The 14977-nt window shown below is 37.2% G+C and overlaps 1 long non-coding RNA gene across 1 annotated transcript in view; it reads right to left on the bottom strand.

Moving 5' to 3' along the window:
• Positions 1–1663: 1663 nt before the first annotated feature.
• LOC147583240 (uncharacterized) overlaps positions 1664–14977 on the bottom strand; it is a 167684-nt gene continuing 154370 nt past the window's right edge. The window contains exon 3 of the long non-coding RNA XR_015242970.1: positions 1664–1742. This is a non-coding gene — a long non-coding RNA (uncharacterized LOC147583240). The remainder of the gene's footprint in view (positions 1743–14977) is intronic.

Genomic DNA, 14977 nt, shown 5'->3' with positions numbered 1-14977 from the left:
GAAACATGCCATCAGCCACCTCTTCCTGAGAAGGAGGGCGGCATGCTGTTAATGCATAGCTGTCACTCACACACATGGCTGTTAGGCAATCGAGGAGAAGAAGGGAGCCATTAGTCTGTAATTCTGAAAATTTACATCCCCTGTAATTTTCAGCGACCGCTTTGCTTTCTTGGCATCTAAAATAGACTGAACCACAACTACCACCACCAGTTCATGGCATTTTCCTAGAGTGAAGGCAGACAGCCCAGTAAGCTATTTCAAGACCAAAAAAAAAAGAGGGGGGGGCGATTTTGTTTTCCATCTCGACTTTCCTGTAACGGTCAAATAACAGACATTTGTTTATCCCATCTGCCTTCTTTAATGATCATGAACAGTGACAGATCCCAGAGAGAATGAACAATGCATTCTGCTTTCTGGAGCTCAGTGTTATTCTCTGTCAGGAAAAATTTACAAGTTGGCTTTCATGTTTGTAAAGTTCATTTCCCAGAATAGTAGGTTATAAATGGTCATTACCATAAACTACCCCACATATAGATGTTGTTCTAAGGAAAAAGGCTTGATATTTTGGGATTGATTTTTTTTTTTTTTCTATCTTATTTCTGGAAATATACAACTGTGATGTGGTTGGTCACTACTCTTTATTTCAAGGAGTTCATAACTATGAATGTTATTTTACTTAAGAAATGGAAGAAAACAAAGCATTAGTTGAATTATCATATAGCAGTTATGATACCAAACAGTTTCTCAGGAACCAATCTCCACTCACCCTGACACTTAAAAACATAGCACGAAGGGCCTGGAGAAATGAATGTCAAGTCAGGTAATCTGGGTCTTAAATTCTAGCTTTGACCAAAGTACCTACTGCACAGATTCCCTGAACCTAAATTTATTCATTTCTTAAATGAGAGTGCTAAACCCAGTTATATCTAAGTGAAAGTGTTAATAAGCTTTGACACATTAGAAAACAACAAGAAAGACCATGGAGGTGACAGAACTCTAGTTTTTACTTTGGTCTTCTTCAAAGTCCTCTGTTCAATCATGAATAATTCAGAAACAATGGACAAGCTACTTAGGTTCACAAAGCTTTGGAGTCCTCATTTGCCAAACAAAGAGGATAACTTGATCCTCCTGTCCACATTGGCATGGGAATCCATGCAGAAGGGTTTGGCAGGACGCCAAGCATCTATGGTAAGGCTTCTATGAGTGACGACTATTATTATTTCAGAAAACCAGTAAGAGCTCTTAAAACCATTTGTTTTGTGTTCTTTACTCTAGCAATTGTTTTCTAGGAGAAAGATCTTCCCTTATTCTGGTGGAACAGCTTAAAGTATGACTGGTTACCGTATACCTGTACTTATGTGACAAATGCACCGAAAAATCAGAAATATTCATCACTGATGAAACAAGAGTCACACATTAATCATAATAATGAAAGGAAATGGGAAGTGTAGTTAGTTCAGCTATAATGCAGTCTATATTCCTTAAAATGTGCTATGCATAAATGTGAATTAAGAAAACCACAGGGCTTATGGGAGGAGGAAGACAGGAGGAAAACACTCAGAAACCTTGATCAGTGACACATCAGAAGACGAGTAGTGATCTAATAAAAGTACTAGCACAGTGACATGATTAAGAAATATATGAATCCTACAATAAATATGACACTTTACCTTGAAAATGACAGATGGTTCAAGTTGGAAGGGCGGCAGCTTGTTGGTGAGGATTCGCAGAGGGAAGATTATCTGAAATCAGAAAGAGAGTTGTAATATTAGATGTGAATGTGTGTGGCTCATAACACGTGTGGTGAACTGAGGTACCTGGTAGTTAGCTGAGGTGTATACAGGTGTATGTTTGTGTATTCTGTATTCCTAACGGGCTCCCTTCAGCTGAGTATGGTTTTATGCCTTTACTGAGTGTTTCTTATAGACAAAAAAAATCAGACATGAGCAAACACAAAATTTGCATTATGCTCAAATTGTTGTCTAATATATCAATCGCTTTGGAACAAATTTGCATTTTCTAAACAAGTGTTATAGCAGAAATAACAACTCCAGGTGGTAATTATCCTCAAATCTCTTCCTTATACAGATTATGTATACACCTCTGTGTGCATGTGTGTATATATAGCATTGAAGATGAGAAAAGAAGTAGAAATAAGTGAATTATGATTTTCTTGTACATATCCATAGTAAAATTACTCATGATTGGGTATTTTCGCATAGTTCTGCATTTTCTACTACACCAAAAAATAATACTTGTTTTTTAAAAAATTCAAATACCAGGAAAAAATAGGTCTTACAAAATCCTTATAAGCACTCTTCTGCTTTCAACCTTTTTCAAGTTCCACAGTGTCTCAATTTCCAGCTTCAGTGGAAACAAGAGAGAAGGTGGTGAAGAAGGAGAGATACAGAAGAGAAGAGAATAGGGTAATGGAAATTCAGTTTAAAATGCAGACAAATCTGCCGTTTCTGCTTGATAGCCTGTAACATTTCCATGTAGTGCACTTTGCATGGCAGAATAGCTACTAGTAATAGAATTCTCTCACAGTGGAGGTTAATTACTTTTCAGCTACAGCAAAATAAATTTCCTGTCAAGCCCATGGACAGGAATATGCCAGTGTCCCCGTTTTTACCTGCAGTTTTAATTCAACATTAATATCTGACACTCCTTGCATTTGGTAGGCTGTTCCACTGAATAGTGGGAGCCCCAAAGGAATATTGAGGGCTTGTCAATTACGTAATATCAAAATGTGTGTTAAAAAAGTGGTTTGCCTCTCCCAGAGTTCATCATAAAGAAGACTGACTGAAGTGCCTCTCACTTTATCAAATGGAGTCTACCCTCTTGGTGATGTAAACACGTGCAAGTTAACACAAGACAAGGAATGGGGGAAGCTCATTGTCCCCAGTCCAGAGTGGAGTAAACCCTGGCTTTCAGGTGCATCTCCAACTGACTGCAGGGAGGCTTTGGGAGTCTCATTTCAGTCTATTCTCCATTTTAATAAGGCCAGGCCACTGCACAATGAGTTGAATTTTGTAGGGTAATGTATCAAGGGTTTCCTTTATTTATCCTGTTTCAGTACTGATTTTCTTCCCCCAAATGTAATCTCATCTATGACCATACTCATGTTGTATCTTTTGGACAGACACTGTCACAGTCACTTAATTAACACCAACTTCAGCAATCCAGAAGGCAGATGGAATAAAGACATGAGCGCAAATTACCTCCCGCTGCATAGAGAGCACGGGGTGGGGGGTGGGGGCGGGGGCACAGAATAAAGAAGCAGAGGGTTACTCCATCAAAAAGAATAGACTTCCTAGCTAAAATATTTATTATCAATTAGAAAATAATTTATTATCAATTAGAAAATTATCAATTAGAAAATGCATTCTCTTCCCATCAAAACTTTTAATTCCATATATCTGAATAGTTCACCCACAAAACCCTTCCTGATTCAGCTAATCCTATGTGGTCTCACTCTCCTTTGAAATGCTTTAGAATTCTGTTTTATTCTTTCCTGTGACATTTACTATACAGTCTCATATAATAGCTTTCACGCAATTTTTTAACCACTCTTATCCAATTAGATTGCAAGTACCTTATGATTTAATGTTTTATTTTGCTTCTAATTTACTGCATCTCCTAGCATGATGCCTTGCATCTAATGAATCCTCAATGAGTATTTGTTGAATCAACTTTTTTTTTTGAAGTTTAATCCTCTTCTGATACAGAGGAAATTGGAGGAGGGGATCCTCAGTGTATTAAAAAACTCTTAATGCTTTTATCTTTGACACTTTTGTAGTAAATTCATTTGCAATTTAGAATTTCTGTAGAAATCATTTAAGTGTGGATTTCTAGTGCAAAATATTGTAAGTCAAATATTCCCTTATGTTTTGCTGGAAGTTGGGAAATCAATAACCAATACATATCTTTTCTCTTCCTGAGGTTGAACCACACTGAAAATAAGATACCTGAGTCAGATTGATGGAGATAAGGGGTCAGTTTTGCTAAGCCCAAATGTGATGGGAGAAGGTGACTAAGATGCCATGGTTACATCAAGTTCCCCAATACTCCATTCCAGGCAACTCTATGCATTCTTTATATCAAGTTCCCCAATACTCCATTCCAGGCAACTCTATACATTCTTTACAAAGAGGAAAGTCATCACCACACAAATTATGTAATGGGAGAGTAGTAGAGCCAGAGGCTGCTCCAGGCAGGTGATCCATTAGGCTGATCCAGGCACATTCAAGTTCTCGAAATTCACCAATCAGAACAGTTTCTCCCCTCTGCTGAGGCACAGAAAAGTGATTGGAGAGGGGAAAAACGAAGCTTCAGAAAGAAGTTGTAGCATACTCCAAAGGCTTTTCTTTAATAAGAGGTAGAGGAAAATGCAGGAGAGGGAGCAAGTAGTTAGCTTTCCTGCCTAATATGGAATCCTGATCATTCCTATTAACTTTCTTTGTTGATGATAGTCAAGATATTTGCCATTAATGTTAAGTCTAAGTTGGTAACAAACCAGTTCTTAGAGAAAAATAAGTAATGGGTAGTGGAAAACATGTGAAGGTGGGGGAGGGCCCTACAGACAGATGGAAAAGAATCAGTCTCTATAAGTGCATGCACTGAACAGCCTATTTGAAGAGATGAAAAGTTCTAGCAAGCAACTGAAAAAAACTGAAACACACTCCTGAATGTTTTCTTACCTTGGAATTTGGTGAAATTTGTCCGATCATTGGTTTAACGGTACAGAGAAAATTCTCATTTGAAGCAGGGAAAAGGGGGAGTAAACAATCATTGAATAAGTTTCAAGTACTCTTGGGGTAAAATGGTCTATTGTAAAATAAATCAGGGTCACAAACCTTTTCTATAGAGTGTCAGATAGTGATTGTTTCAGGATTTGTGGGTCATATGGTTTCTGTCCGAAATACTAACTCTGCTATTCATAGTAGTGTTAAACCAACCATAGACATATGTAAATGAGTGAGCATGACTGTTTTCCAATAAAACTTTATTTATGGACACTGATATTTGAACTTCCTATACAGTTGACCCTTGAATAAAGTGAGAGTTAGGTGTGTAAACCCCTCACACTGTTGAAAATCCACATGTAATTTTGTTTTGTTTTAATGTTTTTATTTACTTTTGAGAGAGAGAGAGATAGAGAGAGAGAGGGAGAAAATGAGCAGGAAAGGGAAGAGAGAGGAAGGCAGAGGATCTGAAGCGGGTTGTGCACTGACAGCAGAGAGCCTGGTACAGGGCTCGAACTCATGAACTGTGAGATTGTGACCAGAGCTGAAGTATGATGCTCACCATACTGAGCCACCCAAGCATCTTGAAAAATCCACATATAATTTTGATTCCCCCAAAACTGAACTACTAATAGCCTACTGTTGATTGGAAGCCTTACCAATAACATAGTTAATACATATTTTGTAGTATTATATACTATATTTCTTACAATAAAGTAAGCTATAGAAAAGAAAATTTTATTAAGAAAATCACAGGAGGGGCGCCTGGGTGGCTCATCAGTTGGGTGTCCGACTTTGGCTCAGGTCATGATCTCACGGTTTGTGAGTTCCAGCCCCGTGTCGGGCTCTGTGCTGACAGCTCGGAGCCTGGAGCCTGCTTCAGATTCTGTGTCTCCCCTTTTCTCTGCCCCTCCCCTGCTCATGCTCAGTTTGTCTCTATCTCTCAATAATGCATAAATGTTGAAAAAAAATTAAAAAAAAAGAAATTCACAAGAGAAAATACATTTGTAGCACTGACTGTATTTATTTATTTATTTTTTTTTTTTATTTTTTTTTAATTTTTTCAACGTTTTTATTTATTTTTGGGACAGAGAGAGACAGAGCATGAACGGGGGAGGGGCAGAGAGAGAGGGAGACACAGAATCGGAAACAGGCTCCAGGCTCTGAGCCATCAGCCCAGAGCCCGACGCGGGGCTCGAACCCACGGACCGCGAGATCGTGACCTGGCTGAAGTCGGACGCTTAACCGACTGCGCCACCCAGGCGCCCCTACACTGACTGTATTTATTAAAAAAAAAAAAAAAAAATCTCTATATAAGTGGACCTTGACACTTCAAACCCATGTTGTCCCAGGGTCAACTACACCTTTTATGTGTCCCCAAAATATTCTTTTTCTTCTTCTTTTCTTTTCTCTTCTTTCTTTCTTTCTTTCTTTCTTTCTTTCTTTCTTTCTTTCTTTCTTTCTCCTTCTTTCTTTCTTCTTCCTTCCTTCCTTTCTTTCTTTCTTTCTTTCTTTCTTTCTTTCTTTCTTTCTTTCTTTCTTTCTTTCTTTCTTTCTTTTCCAGCTCCTGGATAATACACTGGCTTGATTTTGGTCTGTGGACAATACTTGACTGTCTCTTTAAATAAACATTATGGTTCACTGAAATACTATTATCAGTTCCCTACCCTGATAAAACCTGGAGAAAAGTACTGATAGCAATTATCTACTCTGTAATCCTCTATTTCTAAGCTTAGGTTCCTCAACTATGGTCAGAGATTTGCAAAAGCGAGTATCTATAAGCTTTTCATAAAATCTACAAAATGAAAGATGTTGATTATGCATTGTGATTATTGGCAAACCAACATTTCATTGTACGTTCAGACAGACCTTAATGCTAATGGATTTACAACAGAAGCAGAAAAGGTCAGAGGAAGAAGCCTGCTCAATTGCAGGATTTTAAGGATCAGTCTAATTTAGGGGCACAGGACAGGGACTTTGAAGCTGTATCACGGGTACCCAATTACACAGGAAAATGTTAAGCAAAGGCAAATTGGTGACCTTTACCTCCCTGCTTCTTTCATGAAAGGGCACAAAAGTATACTTTTTTCTAGACTGCTTCACTGTTTTCTGTGGGAAATAGAACTGAAGTTTCTGGGGGTGGAACAGTAGCTCAAGCTAAATTTATACGACAGTTCCTCAGAGTTACTACCTGAACAATATTGGCAGGGCGGGCACTTGCAGCTCATTCAACAGCAGCACAGTGCACACATTTCTGGTCCTTTTCCCATGTGACAAAGCTGCATCCACTTGTCCTGATCTTGACTCTCTTCTCTCCTCCTTTTTCCCCGCTTACCCAGTTTTTGTTCTTCAAATTATTTTCACTATGTCGTAGACACAGAACATTTTTAAATAAGGAGTAATATTTTATCTTTCTCTCTTCCCTAAAGACTTATGTATATAGTATGCCTCTAGTGGGTGAGCTGTGAAAAGATTTCCATTTTTTCCTTCTCTTTTCCCATACGTATATATAATACATACATAAATACATACATATATAAATATATATACGCATACATATATATAAATATATATATACATACACACATATATATATATATATATACACACACACACATAAAATGAGGAATTTGAGCTACCTAGTCTATACATTCCTTTTCAGTCCTAATGTTGTGATTCTCCGAATGCATTTTTATTGCATTTTGCCAGGTGCTGTACCAAGGCAGAGACAATCCTCGTACTTTAAGTCAGTTAAAAAAATGTAGATAAGAAAAAGGATGCACATGCCTGTGAAACGTGATATCAATATAATAATATAGTAATTATCTGTAAAATGTTTTGTACTATTTATTTTTATGTTCTGGTTACTAGAAACCCTAAACAATTACTAAAAAGCAATAAATTAACCAAATATGGGTTGGAAACATAAATTTCATATTATCCAAACACATTTATAGATTTAAAAAAAAATTTTTTTAACGTTTTTTCATTTTTGAGAGAGACAGAGTGCGAATGGGGGAGAGGCAGAGAGAGACACACACAGAATCCAAAGCAGGCTCCAGGCTCTGAGCTGTCAGCACAGGGCCCAACGCAGGGCTTGACACGGGGCTCTAACCCACAAACTCTGAGATCATGATCTGAGCTGAAGCCGGACGCTTAACCGACTGAGCCACCCAGGCACCCCACATTTATAGATTTTTTAAAGGACAATCACTATTTTTAAAATTTAAAAGAAACTTTCAGTCTATGCCTAATTCTTTCCACTCAGAAGTTTATTGCAAGAGGAACAGGAAAAGTAGCAAAAAGTCAGTACATTTAAATAATGTCTAAACTCAATTCCTCTGCAGCACATGCCCTCTGCAGTGTATAGTGCGTATACAAGCGTCTAAACAGCCCAGATTCCATCTCTGGGCAGAAGACCCCCTAGGATAAAAGCAAAGCAGTTGTTCCCAGAGAAAAATGTTGTGGTTCATGCATTGTTACTCTGCTCATAATTTATCCAGAGTCTGTAATTTACAGAGGGTCTGTTGTTCACCTCATTCATCACAGAGAGACACTAAGGAGAGGAAAGCTGTACACACAAAAATTAAAAATCTATTTGTTGCCCTTGGCATGCTTTCATTTCTTGTTCAACTCAGTTTGTTGTGTTTAACTCTTATTGGTTTATTCTGGGCTCCACAAAAGAAAAATGAGCTTGCTTTGTTGATCTCCTATAGAAACTGCCTCCCAGGGAGTCTCCAGGTTTCCATTGTCATTTTGCACTCTTACTGATGATACTGAAAAGGAGGATTGTTGTGGGCTAAAAAACAAACAAACAAACAAACAAAAAATCACAATTCTCCACCATATTTTCTGTTTTGCATTTGTACCTAAAGCAATTACTGCTGTTTTAGACATTATTTGCAATATAGCAAATTTTTTCTCTTCCTCTTTCTAATAATTTGCTACAGAGAAGTAGTATGATGTAGTTTAAAAGCTTACAACTTCTTTTATCTGAGTGAACTTAAGCAAGTTACTTAGACTTCACAGGCCTCAGCTTCCTTATTTATGAAAGAGGATAATAATATTACCCCTACTTCCTTAGGACATCAAGAGGATTAGGGGTTGTTGTATGCACTCACGAGAGTAATGGCAATTATTACAAACTTTCTGGGGATATTTGGTTATTCCATCTGTTATGAAGTGAATGTCTGTGTCCCCCTATGTTGAAACTCTAATCCCCCAGGTGGCTGCATTTGGATAGAGGCTTTAAGGAAGTAATGAAAGTTAAAAGAGATTCTAAGGGTGGGGCTCTGGTCCTATAGGATTAGTGTCCTTAAAAAAAGAGACAAGAAGAGCTTGCTTTCCCTCTCCTTGCACAACCAAGAAAAGGCCATGTGGGTACACAGTGTGAAGGCAGCCATCTACAACCAAAAGAGCGACATCAACCCTGCTGACACTTTGATCTTGGATTTCCAGTCTCCAGAACTGTAAGAAAATACATTTCTGTGGTTTATGCCACCCAGACTTTGGTATTTTGTATGGTAGTCTGAGTAAACTAATATCCCACCACCTACACTCCAATATGACTATTAAAATCAGCTGAAATATTTAGTTTTATTCATTGAGATTTTTATTTCAGGTTTTTACCATCTCTTGTTTCAGGTATTTTTTGTAGACACAAAGCTTAGTCTAAAATTTATGTGGAAAGGCACAGACTCTAGAATACCTAAAACAATCTCAAAACAGGAGAATAAAATGGGAAGACACTTTACCCCTTTTTAAGGATTACTTATAAATACAGTCATCAAGATAGTGTGATATTGGTGGAGAGGTACACGTATATATGAATGGAACAGAATAGGGAAACCAGAAATAAACCCACATAAATGTGCCCTACTGATTTTTGACAAAATTATAAAAGAAAACCAATGGAAGAAATATAAACTTTCAATAACTGGTGCTAGATTAATTGTACATCTATAGCCATAAAGGTAAACTTCAAGCTAAACCTCTCACACCTTATTTAAAAAAAATTAACTCAATGGGCTCCTGAATGGCTCAGTGGGTTAAGCATCCAACTTTGGCTCAGGTCATGATCTCACAGTCTGTGGGTTCGAGCCCTGCATCAGGCTCTGTACTGATAGCTCAGAGCCTGGAGCCTGCTTCGGATTCTGTGTCTCCCTCTCTCTCTCTGCCACTCCTCCACTCATGCTATGTCTCTCTCTCTCTCTCTCTCTCTCTCAAAAATAAACATTAAAAAATTTAAAAAAATAACTCAGAAGTCTTAAGGACTTAAACATAAAACTATAAAACTTAAAAAATAGAGCAAATCTTCACTATCTGGGGCTAGGCAAAGGATCTATAGATTTGACACTAAAAGCTAAATCTATACATGGATAGATTAGATCTCCTCAAAATCAAGAAGTTTTGCTCTGGGAATTGAAATAGAAACATTTCCCCTGGTCAGAGGATGAAAAGACAAGCTCCAGATTTGGAGAAAATATTCATAAACCACATATTTGGTAAAGGACTAGTATTGAGACCGAGCATCAACAACCCTAAAACTCAATAATGAGTAAAATAGACAATCTAATTAGAAAATAGGGGAAAAAAATGAATAGACATTTCACAGAAAACATACAGGTAGCAAATAAGCATATGAATAGATGTTTGACATCAGGAATGTAAAATGACATAACTACTCTAGAAAACAGTTTGCCAAATCCTTATAAAACTATATGTGCAATTGCCATAAGACCCAGCAATTGCATCTTGGACATTTATCTAAGACAAATGAAAACTTTATGTTCACACAATAACCTGAACCTTAATGTTCACAGAAGCTTTATTTGTAATAATCTAAAACTGGAAACAACCCAACTGTCCTTCAATGGGTAAACTGTTAAACAAACCAGTTCATCCATGTTGTGGAATACTACTTGGTGATAAAAAGGAACTAGCCATTGGTATATTACGATAACTTGGATGAATTTTCAGAAAAATATGCAGAGTGAGAAAAGCCAATCCCCAAAGGTTACATGCTGTATGACTTCATTTATATAACATTTCTGAAATTACAGTATTATACAGATGAAGAACAGATAAGTGGTTGCCAAGGGTTAAGGATGAGGATGGTTGGAAGCAGATAGATGTAGTTATGAAGGAGCAGCACAAGGGATATTTGTGATGATGGGCAGTTATTTATCTTGACTTTGGTGGTGACTACACAAGTAAGTGCATGTAAACCAGTGTATCTGAATAAGGTCAAGGGATTGTATCAACCTCAATATCCTACACTATAGTTATGCAAGATTTTACCACTGGGGAGAAATGGGTAAAAGGTACACAGATTCCTCTATTATTTCTTAATATATTTGAATCTACAATGATCTCAAAAAAAATTGAATTTCAAAAGTAAATGGAATCAAAATAAGGAATAAAGTAAGAGAGATAGTATTAGTTGATTCCTTAATTTTGTAATTTTACCATCACCAGGTGATCCAGGCAATGGGAATGCCCAGTTCAGGATTCTGTGCCATATGGTGTCTAGAATATACATAGCTCAGACATTCAGCTGTTCTCCTAATTTGTTCTCCTAATAATGTTCAAGCTTTCTGGTCCTTGAAAACTCCACTTTGTAATTGGACTTGATAGAATAATTAAGACTACAGGAATTACCATGCAGAGCATTTAGTCTCAAGTCCTCCAGTCAAAGAAAAGTTGAACTTTTGACATGGATATAAAACAGGCCCAGAAGGCTGCTGTTCAGCATAGTTTGATTCTTGGATTCAATTTCTGAACACTTTGAAGTCATTTTATGCCACTTGACTCAAATCATTCATCTCAGTGAAAATTTGTTAGTTAAATGTCAGCTCCTTGGTGTTAGTCTACAGACTTCGCAGAGGGAACCAAGGCTGTCTAACAATGTTTAAAAAGACACTTCTAGCTCTAGCAGCATGCCTAAGCAACAGAGAAAGCCTTCTACTGTAGAAGATTCTGCCGTAGGATAGCTTTGCTATCAGTAAATATACCCAAAACAAATAAATATCACGTTTAGCACACTAAATGAATTGTAGCATGATTCCTGCTGAAAAGACTATCTTCCTTGTTTTTAAAATATTTAAATATTCTTTCTCTCCCATTTCGAATAATATGGTAATTCAGAAGTAGCTATAGTTGTAATTTGTAAAAAACATAACAGGAATTGGTTGCTTTGAGCAGTTCTCTGCATGTACTACACGCCGTCTACTCTGAAGATACTATCTTCTCTCTGGTTCCAGAGACAGCCCCTATGATAAATATGTCAGCAGAATCAAGCCGAACAACATCTAGGCAGGATTCATTACAGGTGACTCTCAAGAAATGAAATGTTTGTTTTCAGATTTAAGTTAGTTTCAGTTATTAAACAAAGACACTGGCAGAACACAGTCGCAGATTAGATGTGTTTAAGAGGATGCTGGTAGTATTTCTAAAGAATCACTACTTCACACGCTCTGTTAGGGGACAAAAACCTCAAAACTCTTTTTCTTTAAAATTTATAGCAAGTGATTTATATTTAGTCTTGTCATGAGATCATGTGTAATTGCCAAGATGACATTATTTTCAATCAAAATAATTGCTAGACATCAAACCATAACCTGTGATGAAACAGAATATTTTTATCATACTATCACTTAGCAGCAGGACAATTAACATGTGTCATTTTTTTGATTTATTACTTCCAAGTTTGTTTTTTACAATAAACACATGTTGTTTCCATAAGAAAATTCTGGGTGCCTGAGTGTCTCAGTCGGTTAATCGTCTGACTTCAGCTCAGGTTACGATCTCACTGTTCATGGGTTCAAGGTCCGCATAAGGCTCTGTGCTGACAGCTGAGAGCCAGGAGCCTGTTTCAGATTCTATGTCTCCCTCTCTCTCTGCCCCTACCCAACTCATGCTGTCTCTGTCTCAAAACTAAATAAACATTAAAAAAAATTTTTTAAGAAAATTCTTAAAAATTAGTAAATCATTGGATGAGGTAGGAAACTGAAAATACAAGTACATGAAGCTGATTGGGGTGGGGGAGATGGAAATAAGAGAGAGGAAATTAACTTTTACATTTGTGGAACAATAATGAAGCCAAAGTTTAAAACATTAAGTGCAGCTTAGATAGTATCTTTCAAAACTAATAGCAGCTCTTTTGTCATTCTCTCCATGCTCAGATTCCTTCCATATAATATACAATTATTAACAAGAGTCCTATCTTCTAATCTTGGCTGCCTTAAAAGCATTAGCAGGGCCATTCATCATCATATTTCTTATTAAATCTTAGAAGAAACACCACACAGCAGTGTATCTTAGAAGTTGGTACTGTGAAGAAAATCACTCTCCATTATTTTCTCACTGATTTTAGCTAATACTAAAAGTAATTGCTATTACAAAATTTGCCTATACTTTAATTGCCAATTTACACAGATCCAGTGATTTAAAATTCCATTCCTATCCTCTAAAAATATTCATAGTTGCCCTTTTCCCCCTCTCTCTATCTGAATGTCTTAGAATTACTCAAGGTAGTGTTTTTGAGTTTCCCTTTTCAGGCATCCTGACAAAATCAGTTCACTAATGATATGTGTAACAGCCACTGGGCACTGCGATAGTATTGTAAAAAACAGAAACCAAAACAGCCAAATCCTGAGTTTGATATGGTTAGTCTGACAACATAGTCAAAAATCTGATGCGTTCCTCCTTTTGCACTGCTGGTGGGAATACAAACTGGTGTAGCCACTCTGGAAAACAGCATGGAGTTTCCTCAAAAAATTAAATATAGAACAACCTTACAACCCACCAATTGCACTACTAGGTATTTATCCAAGAGATACAGGTATGCTGTTTTGTAGGGGCACATGCACCCCAATGTTTATAGCAGCACTATCAACAATAGCCAAAGAATGGAAAGAGTCCAAATGTCCTTTGACGGATAAATGGATAAAGAAGTTTTGGTATATATACACAATAGAATATTACTTGGTAATCGAAAGGAATGAACTCTTGCCATTTGCAGCAACATCGATAAAACTAGACTGTATTATTCTAAGTGAAATTAGTCAGAGAAAGACAAATATCATATGACTTCACATATATGAGGGCTTTAAGATACAAAACAGATGAACAGAAGGGAAGGGAACAAAAATAGAAAAACAGGGAGGGGGACAAAACATAAGAGACTCTTAAATATAGAGAACAAACTGAGGGTTGCTGGAGGGGTTGTGGGTGGGGGATGGGCTAAATGGGTAAGGGGCATTAAGGAGGACACCTGTTGGGACGAGCACTGGGTATTACATGTAGGTGATGAATCGCTGGATTATACTCCTGAAATCATTATTGCACTAACTTGGATGTAAATTTTAAAAATAATAATAATAAATATGATGTGTCTCTTCAGTTATTATTAATTTTTCTTCATTGTGTTTATTATTTTAAAAAAATGTTAATGTTTATTTTATTTTTGAGAGAGAGTGAGAGAGACAGAGCGTGAGCAGGGGAGGGGCAAAGAGAGAGGAAGACACAGAATCTGAAACAGGCTCCAGACTCTGAGCTGTCAGCACAGAGACCAATGTGGGGCTCGAACCTACAAACCACAAGATCATGACCTGAGCCAAAGTTGGACACTTAACCAACTGAGCCACCCGTGTGCCCCTCTCTTTATTGCTTTTGTTCTGCTTACTAAGAATTCCTTAGAGGGCACCTAGGTGGCTCAGTAGGTTAAGCTCAACTCTTGATTTTGGCTCAGGTCATGATCTCACAATTCGTGACACTGAGCCCCACAATGGGCCCTGTGCTGACAGTGCAGTCAGCTTGAGATTCTCTCTTTCCCTCTCTCCCTGCCTCTCCTTTGCCCATGCTTTCTCTCTCTCTCTCAATAAACAAACAAACAAACAAACATTAAAAAAAAGAATTCCTTAGAAATACCCATCTTTTTCATATTTTGCCCTTAAGGGATACTTCTCAGCAAATAATTGATCATTGGTCTCATTCACAAAGAGCTTGTGTTGGTTTTCGGTTCTAAACATTTCGTGGAAATGAAATCAAACACTTTGCTTTCAGTGGCCTAAATCTTTCCTGAGCTTCTCTATGTTATGAAAGCATAAATACTACAAATACAGATTTTTTTTCCCATTTTCCAATATCCAGGTTAGCGTATTATAAACCACTGATCAACATTTAGCTTTTTTTTCCTTCACATTATATTTTGGAGATAGTTCTTTAATCAA

The sequence above is a fragment of the Puma concolor genome, chromosome A2, assembly GCF_028749965.1.
Source record: "Puma concolor isolate L17-30 chromosome A2, mPumCon1.1.hap2, whole genome shotgun sequence".
NCBI classification, from domain to species: Eukaryota; Metazoa; Chordata; class Mammalia; order Carnivora; family Felidae; genus Puma; species Puma concolor.
The sequence above is the reverse complement of the archived record's forward strand: the minus strand, read 5'-3'. Positions and strand labels throughout refer to the sequence as shown.